This window comes from Amblyomma americanum, chromosome 11 (assembly GCF_052857255.1).
Source record: "Amblyomma americanum isolate KBUSLIRL-KWMA chromosome 11, ASM5285725v1, whole genome shotgun sequence".
Lineage (NCBI taxonomy): Eukaryota > Metazoa > Arthropoda > Arachnida > Ixodida > Ixodidae > Amblyomma > Amblyomma americanum.
Genome location: NC_135507.1, coordinates 109,855,174 through 109,868,020, shown reverse-complemented (window position 1 = coordinate 109,868,020; position 12,847 = coordinate 109,855,174).

Below are 12,847 nucleotides of genomic sequence, written 5' to 3'. Positions count from 1 at the left end.
AAAAAAAATACAAAAATGGTAGGGCAGTAAGTTGAGCACACATAAAAGGTATTATGCAAAACTTTCTGAAGTAAACAGCAGCCAGCCAAACAAGCTTCAGTGTTCATTTTGAGAGTCATTTCAATGTTCCTGTTATGAGGAAGCCCACTAATTTGCATGCATCTTCTAATGTGGCTGTATCAAAGGACGAACAGCATGATAAACACTGCCACTATAGTGGGAGTGATGCATAGGGAGACTCTTTGGATACAAATGACGGCAGGGGTCACCTTTATCTTGGCCATGGAAGAACAGATGTGGTAACTTGCAGACAGTGGCTACATACAGAGTGCTACAATGTGGAGTTTCTGGAGTGCACCCATGGCAATAAACAGTCTCACAGTAAAGTATTCCTGCATCATGGTCGGCTGCTGAAGTGTCATGCAAAAGTTATTTCTGCGTATTTCCAACCAGTCTGCTGTCACTTAGTGATTGCCAAATGGCCATTACTTCAAACAACATTTCTGGTCATGTGCCACTCTGTGTCAAAAAGAGGTGGCACCTTGCCCATTTTCAAAGTTCACTCGCACTTGACAAGGAAATGCGAGAACCAGTCAGAAAGGCAATGCAGCAAGCAATAGGGCACTTGATGTAAACAATAGGATTTCAAGTCAGCATGATATGTCCGGCAGTCTGTCCCACACCTCCATTTCAGAAGGGACGCAACTTTCAACAAAATTGAGTTTATTTCTAGCTGTATTTACATGAAATTTTTTGAGCAATTTAAAAATAATTTTATGACTGCTCTCATCAAATGTCACTGTTTTATGTGCAGAACATTATTTTCCGATATATATGTTTCTTGAAACCTGCAAAGCTAAGAAAATATGGCAGAAGGCTAGTTCAACATTCGTTGTTCTTGCAGGGTGAAGTCATTCTTGTAATTCTTTATGTTTTGCAAAGCTCAAATTTTTGTTTTGAATTTTTGAGATTCAGTGTTTGTTGACATATTAAAGTGAGAAGACAATTTCATACAAGAAATTTAAAATTCATAAATTTGAAAAAAAAACACTTGTCTAGACCTGCGCTGCGGTCCTAGTAGTGCAACGAAACAAGTGGTCCAGAAAACATAAAACTGTTGGGGACAAGTATGCTCCGTAAGGCATGTATCTAGGCAAAAAACCTTAACAGAGAAAATTGCCCGTTTCTTGAATGTTTCGTCACTATTCACAGCCGCCGAGGTTCATGAAACAATTTTTTTTACCGTACTTCCCAGTCGATTTCAAGAATTAAATTTGGGGATAGCAGAGTCATTCCACGCGAAATGAGATGCACCAAATTCTTGGTATTTTAGATTTTGCTGAGAAAATTCATGGAAGACCAGTCCCAACAGAAGTGTAGAGACCTTCCTTCAAAAAAAAAATTTTTTTCTCCATATATCATGCTCCAAAGTGTAAGACATCACCTTCATCTGGGCATTTTGCAGGAATTATTGTTCAGGAACTGGTCCTTGTCGGCAAAGTTTATCTCCACATGTAGTCAGGTATTGAGATGCCCTGTCATGCCTCAAAAAATAAACTGTGGATGATGCCATTTTTGTTTAAAATGGAAGTGCTTAACAGGAGAAAAATTTGAATATTTCCACATTTTTTAAACTAAACTTGGAGTCTAAATTTAAGCAAACTTTTTAGAGTTTTGCCTGAAACCTTGATCTAGCACTGTTTGAATTAAACTTGAACCTTGCGTTGTTCTGTAATTTAATAAAAAGTACATAGATTTCTGCGGAAACGGCCACATTGAGGACCAGAAAACGCTATGTGGGCAACGGTACTAGACAAAAAAATTAGCCAAATGGTCAACCTATTTAGTTTCGCATATTAAAAAAAACGAAGAATATTTTTTGTTGGCGAGAAATCAATTTTTATAAAGGAGTTCCAGCGATGTGGTGCCAGCACCTGTTATGGTCCGTCCGGTAAAACGCTGCTTTTATTTCCGGCCTTGCTAAACTCTAGCAATTGCCATTAGCATTGCACATATTGTGAGAAGATGGCACAATGGAGCCATTTCAGTGTTTTCATTTATTCTTAAAGAGTATGTTTGGGTGGAATACTCATGGTATACAGTGTGTGCCATGTTATTCCCTATAGATATGACCTAAACACAGGATTTAAAAAGCCAATCTGAAAGTGTTAGATGTATAAGCATTTATTATTTACATTGCACTAGACTGAGGCATCAGCCTCACCGATTATTCAACTTCCAAAGCTGTGGTGTACAGCAAATGCAATGTTTAATAAACCATTTGTATTGAATTAAATCGGACACCTTGTATATGCACAAAATATGAAGGGAGACTGCATACTACAGCAAAAAAGGGGCTATAACATCATGTGGCCTGAATTGGGAACAGCTTGGGATAAAAGTTAATGGAGAATAGCTAAATAATCTGTGATTTGCTGATGACATTGCCTTGCTCAGTCACTCATGAGATGAATTGCAAAGCATGATCAATGATTTAGACAGGCAGAGCAGAACGGTTGGTCTAAAAATTAACATGCAGAAAGCCAAAGTAATGTTCAATAGCGTAGCAAGGGAACAGCAGTTCACAATTGGAAGCGAGATGCTGGAAGTGGTAAGGGAATATGTCTGCTTAGGGCAGGCAGAGACTGTTGATCCGGATCATGAGAGGGATATAACTAGAAGGATAAGGAGAATGGAGCGTATATGGCAGGTTCTCTCAGATCATGAATAGCAGTTTACCAATATCCCTCAACAGAAAAGTGTACAACAGCTGTATCTTGCCGGTACTCGCCTATGGGGCAGAAACGTAGAGGCTTACGAAAAGGGTTCAGCTTAAGTTAAGGACAACACAGCGAGCCATGCAAAGAAAAATGTTAGGTGTAACGTTATGAGACCGGAAGCGGGCAGAGTGGGTGAGGGAACACGGGTTAATGGCATCCTAGTCGAAATTAAGAGGAAGAAATGGGCTTGGGCAGGGCATGTAAGGCGAAGGCAAAACAACCATTGGTCCTTAGGGGTAACGGAGTGAATTCCAAGAGAAGGCAACAGTAGCAGGGGACGGCAGAAAGTTAAGTGGGCGGATGAGATTAGGAAGTTTACGGGGATACAGTGGCTGCAGCTGGCAAAGGACAGGGTTAATGGGAGAGACATGGGAGAGGCCTTTGCCCTGCAGTGGGCACAGTCATGCTGATGATGATAATGATGAAGATAGATGGCGTGCTCATATACTTTTGTCGGCATTTTTAGCGATATGAAAGCGTCAGTTACCTTCCTTTCAGCTTTACCTCTTGCCTTTGCAAAGAACACTGTGTTTTCAAGGGCAGGGCAGCAGCCATGTTTCTTGCATTTACTACAGTGCATTGCCAAATGAGCATACTACCACACGGTAGGCGAATCTCGGCCTGTATTCCAATTTGTGTCCCTGTTGAAAACGTCCCTTTCAGCGACACCTAATTGGCCAAAATTCCAGAAGCAGATGTGCATCTACTTCCGCCATTTGGGGCAGTCAGGTGTCACCGAATGGAATTTTGAAAAAAGACTGCGCAAAACAAACAACACAGGAGAAAAGACAGACGAAATGAGTACAACTCTGCAACTGTGTATTCACTTGGAAAGCGAGTGAATAGATCAGCAAAAAGGCAAGACCAGGCTTCAACAAGCTGGCTATCCTACTCTGCTCAGTTGCCAAAGTGTTACTGAAAAAGGTTAAAAAAGTAAAGTGTAATAACAGAGCAAAAAATGATGTTGCCAAACAGAAAACTAAACCTGTGATAATTCCTTATATTCATAAGATGGCACACAATCTGAAACATGTTGAGGCAAAGTTTAAAGTTCGTGTAGTTTTTCCACCCCCAAGAAGCTGTTCTCCTTGTGTGGAAAATGGATTCAAACAAACCGAAAAAAGCAGAATGCCAGAAAAAGCATGTGACGCTGTTTGTGAAATGTGCAGTGGGCGTAGTTTATCAGATCCCGCTGACGTGTGAGAAATCTTACATTGACCAAACGGGCTGATGTATAAATGATAGCTTTGCTGACCATAATCACGCATTAAAGAACGGCATGGGTTCTTTCTTACCACATTACTGTAAAGCCTGCAGGGAAAAAGAAGAAAAAATGCCAGGCGAAGCTGAAGGAAACAAAAATCCTAAGCAGGGGCAAAGATACTACAGCCCGTGAACTTATAAAGGCGTTCCACATCAACAAAGGCAGAAGAGATTATGTAAGCACACCCTCGCTTACAATTGACAGAAAAGAAAGTGCCTTTTAAATATGTTCTGAGACACATTTTTTCTATAGCCATTTGTTACCTTATTGTTTCTGCTTGTGCGCATATGTAGGTCTCTCTCTGCTCTTGCCTTTTTGTCTATATATTCACTGGCTTCAATAGGTGAATCAACAGTTGCACTTGTTTCATCTGTCTTCCCCCAGCGTTGTCTGCTTTGCGCGCCATGCACCAACTTAGCCCCCAGAGAGTATTACCGAATGGGATGTTTTTGAATGAGCCGCAAGTTGGAATAAAGGGCTGTGTTGATGGCCCTGAGGCGCATTGTGTTTGCTTATGTCTTTTTTTGTTAACTCTTTCAGCTCTTAATCTTTTGCTCAACATTGGGTGCACGTTGGCAAGCTTACGAGAGGAGGTCTAAAATTTGTGGCAGTTAGTTGATGGAACGAAAGACAAAGGTTGTACCAAAAGAGTCTATTCATTCAAACATCTCTCAACATATTTGCCATTGATGTCAGTGTGTTTCTTGTGACAGATTTATTTTTCCTAATATGCTTTGAAATTATTCCTTTGTAGCTTTTGCAATTCACTGTTCCGAGTGGCAGTGGTCCCATTTCTGGAAATAAACAGTGGTCCTAGATGAATCTTCATTCACAAAATGCTGTTGGAAATCAACAAATAAATAGGTGGGCCTGAGCTCATAGTGAAAATGGTGCAGTATCCTTGTTCATTTTTGTTCTTTCAAGAATGTCGCCGTTGTCTTTGCGCCATCTCCACATTTTTCTGATATTTATAGTCAGTATGTGTACTTGGTAAAGCACCATGAAGCAGTTATGCTTCTGAAACGACATAGGAACGCCACTCTAAGCTTGACAAGACAGAACATTAATGCAGCAAAATGTATTGCCAAAGTCCACAAAAATTTGGAGCTCCTCACATAAATGGCACCAAAAACATAGGCTTACTCGTTACCTGCCTGCAGCTTTCTTGACGTGAGAAACATAATGCAGGTAAGGCATGGAACACACTCGCTTCGTCTCTTCATTGTTCTTCAAATGCTGTGTGTGTGTGTAGTTCTCATTTCTCCTTCTTCTTTTCTTGCTTTTTCACTGCTTTTTTTACAGGTCTATACCCACCAAATCTTTGCTTGCGTGTTTTCTTGTTTGAAATGATGCATTAGACATTAGTATATATGGATGACCCCATACACATCAGTCGCTAAATAATTTACAATCGAATTTCCTCTTGATGCTGTTTTGATTCCAGCAGCTAGGAGATGGTTGTGATATCAAAGGTCAATGTACGCCACATGCGGCATAAAATAAACTGCAATATAACTGCTCCTTCTTCGTTTTCATTAACTGCAATGCTAAAACCAGCCTGTCTCAAGAGTGAGAATGACTACAAATGAAGAAGCAGTGACCTATACTGATGTGATGACCCCCATAATGCGCAGGTCCACACGGGACGGAGAGGCAAAGAGACACCGTATGGCTCAGTTTAAACAAACAGGTATATTCAATAATTACACATGATTAAGATTATACATCAGAGGCTGGGGCGTCCGAGCTTACGTGCCGACGACTTCATGGGGGCGATGGAGTGGCTCCGGAGTTGGGCTCGAGCGGTTGCTGGCAGAAGCTGCACGCCGTCGGGCTTCCGCGCTGAAGGCCCTCTTGGCGAACGATGTCGTCCTGAGCGTGCCTCTTCCGTACTGCTTCTCGATTTTTATATCCTCTTCTCCACACTCCCTAGGGTGAGGACGCCCACGCCGGAGGGGAAGGAGGGGGGGCTAGGGCTTTCACTTGGGCGCACAAACATACCACCGCATCGTGGTCTCGCCCCCCTCACGTGTTGAGTCCGCGGGAAAGAATGTTGTCTTCGAGGTAGCGCATAGCGTCGGCTGTGGTAAGGCGCGCTCTGGCTTGCTGACAGTTCCCGCGGGTCACCGGCCTCCATTCTCCATCCATCAACTGACACTCGCTCCTCAAGGTAAGGCGCGCTCTGGCCCGCTGACAGTTCCCTTGTCCTGGAATGTGCTCGGAAGGGCCGCCCCTGGAACCGCCACGCCAATTGGGGAGGATAAAGCCTGTTTCCCCGCGGCGGCGGCGGCAGGTCCGGTTGGGTCCGGTTGGGCTTAAACCCCTTCGTTCTGGTTGTCACTCTCAACGAGCATGGCTGGGTAATTGATGATGCCTGTCATCTGGGTCTCCGTCTACGCCGCGCCGTCGAACGTGGAACCTCGTAGCACACACAAGGAATGTACCTCGTACCACACCCAAGGAATGTACCTCGTAGCACACACAAGGAATGTACCTCGTAGCACACAAGGAATGTCACACTCGCTCACCCTCCAGAAGAATGTTCTCCGAACATTTGAGTCCCTGCAGCTCCCCTTGTCTTTCTGAATCGCCTCGCACAGTGCGTCCGACAAAACACTTTTCGCTGCACTCAACACCACTGCACAACACCATATGCCTCCGCTGTCATAACTGGCGTCTCCAGGGGCAGCACTGATCTTCTTTTACAGATAAACATGAAACTCAGCACCCAAGCCTCTCCTTTCTAGTCCAAACTGGACGAAATAAATTTACCACAGTTACAAAGGAGCTCCCACATCTAGCACGATCACGGCACAGACAAAAATATAGATAACGAAAGGAAGTAGGGCAGGTTCTGCATGCGCTCCGCATGCTCCCCTGTGAAGGTGTTACTTAATGACAGAAAGGTTTAACTACCAACTCCGATAACTTAACACATAAGCACATAGCAATGTTATGAGCTGTGGCATTACACAATTCTAACCAGTTCAAAACTCCGCTCTGTTTACACCATTAGTCCAACTTAGCTTTCCGATTTCGTAGCGGATATCGGCCTTCATGAGTCATACTAAGTAAGTCTGTGACCCTTTGTCTGCTTTGGGACTCGCGAGGGCTCGTGGCAGGAGCCTCTCCTGGCGTTATCTGCGCGGCAACCTCGCGCGCTTCTTCTTCTAGCAATGCATGAAGTAAATCCGGCGGCATTCTGGCCGCCACCTCTGGCGCCTGCCGAACAAATGCAGGAGAGGGCGTTTCTTGCGAACTATCTGCGCGCTCCGCTTCACTTCTGTCCCCATCAAAATCCGCGCTTTCCCTTTCCTCATTTCGTGAATACTGAACCGGTGCCGACTTGAGGCGATTTGCGTGTATCCTTATCAAGCGCCGGTTCACGTCTCGGACTCTGAAGTTTACCGGAGAAAGCTTCTCGACAACCTCGCACGGTCCTCTCCACTTCGTCTGGAACTTACGAGCTAGCCCAATCTGCCTTTGGCAGTTTTCAATGTACACGCTGTCCCCCACATTAAACGGCGCGTCTCTAGCACTGCGATCGTGCACCTCCTTCCTGCGCTTCGCCGCTTTCTTTAAGGCCTCCTTTGCGATGTCCCTCGCCACTTGCAAGCGCGATTCTAGCTCCACCTTATAGTCGTCCAGTGAAGCGTATGCGACACGACGGGGGCCCTCTGGCACTTCACTAGGCTGGTCCGGGTCTCGGCCGTAGAGAAGAAAGAATGGCGATTCGCCCGTGCTCTCGTGTGCTGCGGAATTGTAGGCAAACATTGCATACGGGAGCCACAAGTCCCAGTCCCGCTGGTCGCGCGAAACAAAATGCGACAGGAACCCGGCCACGGTTTGGTTCAGTCGCTCCACCGCGCCGTTGCAAGCCGGATGGTACGGTGTTGTCTGCTTCTTAGCGATCTTAAGCAGCTCGCAAACTCTCCTCATTAGCTGCGACACGAAGTTCGTTCCCCGATCTGTCAAGAGTTGCCTCGGGGGTCCATGTCGGAGCACGATCTGTTCGACAAATGCTCTTGCAACCGTGTCTGCCTTCTGATCTGGGAGTGCTACCGCTTCCGCATATTTTGAAAGGTGATCGACAAATACTAAAATGTACTTGTTTCCGGAAGTGGTCGTGGGCAATGGGCCCATTATGTCCATACCTGTCCGCTCGAAGGGAGCCGAAACCTCAGAGAACGGCTGAATTGGAGCTGGTCTTGGTCCCTTGGGTGTTTTTCTTTCGAGACAGGAATGACACTTCGCACAGTAGTCTCTAACATCCTGTCGCATGCCACTCCAAAAGTACAAACGCTCCACACGCCTGCGTGTCTTCGCTACGCCAAAATGACTGGCGCATGGCGCATCGTGAAACGCGCGAAGAACCCTTTCTGTCCACGACCGAGGTATGACGACTCTCTCCCAAGCGGTTTTCTCTGGTCTCCCTTTCCTGGTTGGCCTCGTGCGCCGACACAGGGTGCCGTCTTTGTCAATGAAATAACCTAGCTGTTCGGGGTGAGACGGTGCGCCCTCTAAGCTTTCGATTATTCGCTTCAGGTCAGGATCTTTGCACTGCTCTGTGCGTAATTCGGCGGGGTCGACTACGGGGACAAACTCTTCTATAGCTGCCACGGCAGCTGTGCGGCTGAGTGCATCAGCATTCAGATGTGTCTTTCCTGACTTGTGCTCAACTTCAAAGCAGTATTCCTGCAGGTGTAGATTCCATCTAGCGAGTCGCGAGCTAGGGTCCCTGACACTCATCACCCATTTCAGAGGATGGCAGTCTGTGACTAGCTTGAATTTGCGGCCGTAAAGGCAGCATCTGAAGTGCTTTACTGCCCCGACAACGGCGAGGCACTCCCTTTCCGTAGCTCCGTACTTTTGCTCTGTGGGGCTCAGCTGTCGGCTAGCAAAAGCAACGGGATGTTCTTTGCCCTCGATAATCTGAGATAGCACGGCACCAACTGCGAACTTTGACGCATCTGTGGCCATAACGAAGGGCAAATTAAAATCCGGGTGGCGCAACAGCGGTGCACTCATTAGCTTCCTTTTCAGGGCCCCAAAAGCATTCTCCGCGTTTTCGTCCCAGCGAAAGGCGACATTTTTGGCTGTTAAGGCGGTGAGCGGCTTAGCGAGCTTGGCGAACTCCTCTATGTGCCTTCGGTAGTAACCGATCAGGCCGAGAAACTGCCGGACCTGGCGGACGCTAGTCAGGGATGGAAAATCCGAGACACACCTTAGTTTCTCAGGGTCCGGTCGCACGCCGTCAGCTGAAACAACGTGCCCGAGGTATTTCACCTCGTTTTTGAGGAATTGGCACTTAGAGGGCTTCAGCTTGAGACCCGCTCCTCTTAGTCGCACCAAAACCTGCTCAATATCGCGCAAATGGTTCTCAAAACTGTCACTGTATATGATAATGTCATCCATATACACGAAGCACAGCCTCCCCAGAAGACCTGCCAGGATAACATCAGCGGTTCTCTGCCAGACAGCAGGGCTGTTGGCCAGACCCATCGGCATTCTTTTCCATTCATAGTGCCCTGAGGGCGTGTTGAATGCCGTTTTCTCGGCATCTGCCGGATCCATTGCTATCTGCCAGAATCCCGCCGCCATGTCCACTACCGTGAAGTACCTGGCAGAGCCCAGCTGAGAAAGCGTCTCCTGTATATTGGGGATGGGGTATGGATCGATGCGAGTTACGGCATTTAGTTTGCGGTAGTCCACTACCAATCGATACGAGCCATCTGGCTTTTCCACCAATAGTGCTGGTGCTCCCCAGGGTGACTTTGAGTGTTCGACAATGCCGCGATCAATCAGGTCCTGCACCTGCCGCTCCATCTCCTCACGTTGGGAGTAAGGAATCCTGTACGGACGCTGGTAAACGGGCGATGAAGTGCCGGTTTCTATCCTGTGCTTTATAACGCCACAGCAGCCCAAATCCAGGTTGGACGCGGCGAATACCTCCGAGTAGTCGTTCAGCAAACCAGCCAGAGCCTCCCTCTCCCTGGATTTTACGTGAGAAAGATCGAACGACACCTTTGGAGCAGCCGAAGGACTAGCATGCTCTACAGTTGCGAGTACCGTATCAGTGGGCTCACGTTGCTCTATCGCAGAGGTGAAGAAAGCCAATGTTTTGTTCTTGGGAAGGCTCAGTGGCTGCTGGCTACAGTTAACCACCCGTAGGGGCACTCTGTGGGCGTCATTAACTGTCACGAGGCACGCGGCTGCCTTCAGGCCATTGCTGAGAAAGTCGACCGGCTCAAGCACTCCCACGGCGCCGCTCTCTACATCTGAAGGCACAAACGCGTACAAAATGTGCTCCGACCAAGGAAGAACTCTGACTGGCACCTACAAAATGTGCCAACTTTCTTCTTCTGTCATGAGCATGTTTCCAATTCGTAACGGTTGGAGAAAGCTTAGCTAGCAGCACCAGCGGCCATCTCAGCAAGAATGAAACTATTAATGACCTCACTGACACCATGCCTGGCCTCATCTTTTTTCGTATAATTTCATACATGTAGAATTGCAAGAGAAATTAGCACAGCTCAACGGGACTAAGCCTTTGCAAGTTTGTTCAGCGTTACACTATGTGTATGACCCTTTCAAATGTTGAGTACTGGAAGTGATTTCCTCACTAAATTCCCTTCAGATATAGTTTCATGCACCTACATTTCGAGCAATCTGTCTCGAGTCAATATACACTGAAGCGGGGTTTATAAAATACCTCTGTCATGCGGACGCACATACATTGGTCAAACAGGGCGCTGTTTGAATAAACGACTTCAAGAGCACAAAAGATCCCTAAAGGGCGCCATCAGCAGTGAATTAGCAAAACATTGCAGAGAGCATGAATGCGCTTCGCAGCTTATCAACACAATGGTCATCCCGTCGTATTTTGATCAACGGACCAGGGAGATTGAAGAAGCCTTCAACATCCGACCAAAAAGCGACACATGCGTCTCCATACATTCAATAGCGCATCGTGATAGAGAAACTGATTATCGGCGTGCGATGTCTTAATATTTCACCTCGTGTACATCTTATGCGTTTTTCATGTTTCTTTCCTTTCCTTCTTATACGAGCGAGATGTATATATTCGACGAACGCGCATTAAAAATCTGGTTGTTATTCAGCGTCGTGTCCCGCCTCTCTCTTTGTCTCGTGCTGCGCTGCTCCCGTCACAAGATCATGCACCAACCAGCCCAAAGTTTCACCTTCTTAAAGCACATTTCATGTAAACAGGTAAGCCTGAATGGCCTAGCCAGCAAGCATTCACGCGAGTTGACAGATGTATTACATCACCTGTAACGTAAGCATGTGAATGAAATTTGGCACATATATGCGCTTAGATGCCTGAAGTCTGCATGAAAAAGAAGAAATAATTTTATTGAGCCAGAGCCGAAAATTTTAGCATTAACCTTTTGTGGCTGTCCCTGGGACGCACAACTTTTTGGACACGGCTAGTTGTGGGGACGTTTTTTGGACGTCTTCGGGAAAAATGAGAACCTCCTGAGGACATTCCAAACGTCCTGATGGGATATTTCTGGGAGATTTTGAGGAGGTTTTGTGTTTGTTGGGCTGGGGCCACGGGTGCCGCTACGAGCTCGCTGGTATTGCAGCTCGGCACCACGGGCTCTCCGACACTGTCCGATACGGTGGGCGTCGGCCGCTCAGAAGCTGCTTCGTGCAGTGAGCGGGGTAGGACAATATTTGAACAGCGCAAAAAAAAAAAACAACGGAACATGGCGAGAATGGAAACCACAAGCGCTGACTCACAACTAGATTTTTATTCACGTCAAAGGTATCTTAAATACTAAGAACACCAAACACAAAAGTGCAAGATGCCGGGCTAGTCGGTAATCCATGATGAAAAAACAGCGCAAGGAACGAGACGAAAACACGAAGGAAGAAGACACAGACACGGGCGCTGACTAACAACTGAAATTTTTATTTCGATGCAGGACACATATATAAAGTACAAAGATGGGGGTGTGTCCAATGCGATCCTGCACAATCACCGAAACAGTGTGGTCACGTCCAAGGGTACAAACGATAAAAAGGCCGAAAGAAAGACAAAGAGGCGATAAACCCACGGTGTAAGAGGCCGGGACGGAAGGTGAAAGCGAGGAAAACGATGAAAAACAGATATGCACGCGCCAAAAGGGAAAAAAACAGCGTTAAACTAACGGTAAAATCGGGACTAAAATCGCGGCACAAGGTGATTAACGAAAAAGACAGAGAGGGGCATTTAAGAACAGGATTAAACGTTTACCCTGCCTCTAAGAAAATCCAATTCTTTTTGCGACAAGCACAGGGAGGGTGTGCTCACACATTGTTCCTTTGCGTTGTGGATTTCGAATGCTTCTACGATTTCCCTGGATATCCTATCCCGTCCTTTAGCAAGAATTGTGCAGCGATTGAAATCTGGGTAACAGGTTTCGTCCGGATCATCATCCTTACGTTTGCACTTTTTGCAGTGCTTGGCAAGGTGCCCAGAAATTGCCAAACTGTCTACATTATTCCTGTGCTCTTGAAGCCTAATGTTGAGGCACCTGCCTGTTTGGCCAATATATCTCTTCCCACAGGATACGGGCAGAGAGTAGACGACGCCGGTTTTGCAGGGGACGAGTTGTTCCGAATGAGTCTGCCCACACCCACGGGCGATCAGAGGTTTGTTCACCTTCGGGCATAGGGCGGAAAGCTTGTTTGGCGCTGAAAAGACGACGTCAACCCCTGAACGTTTCGCGACCTTTTTGAGGCGGTGGCTGACCTCATGAATGTAGGGCATTACGACCACTCTTCTGTTCTCCCTGTT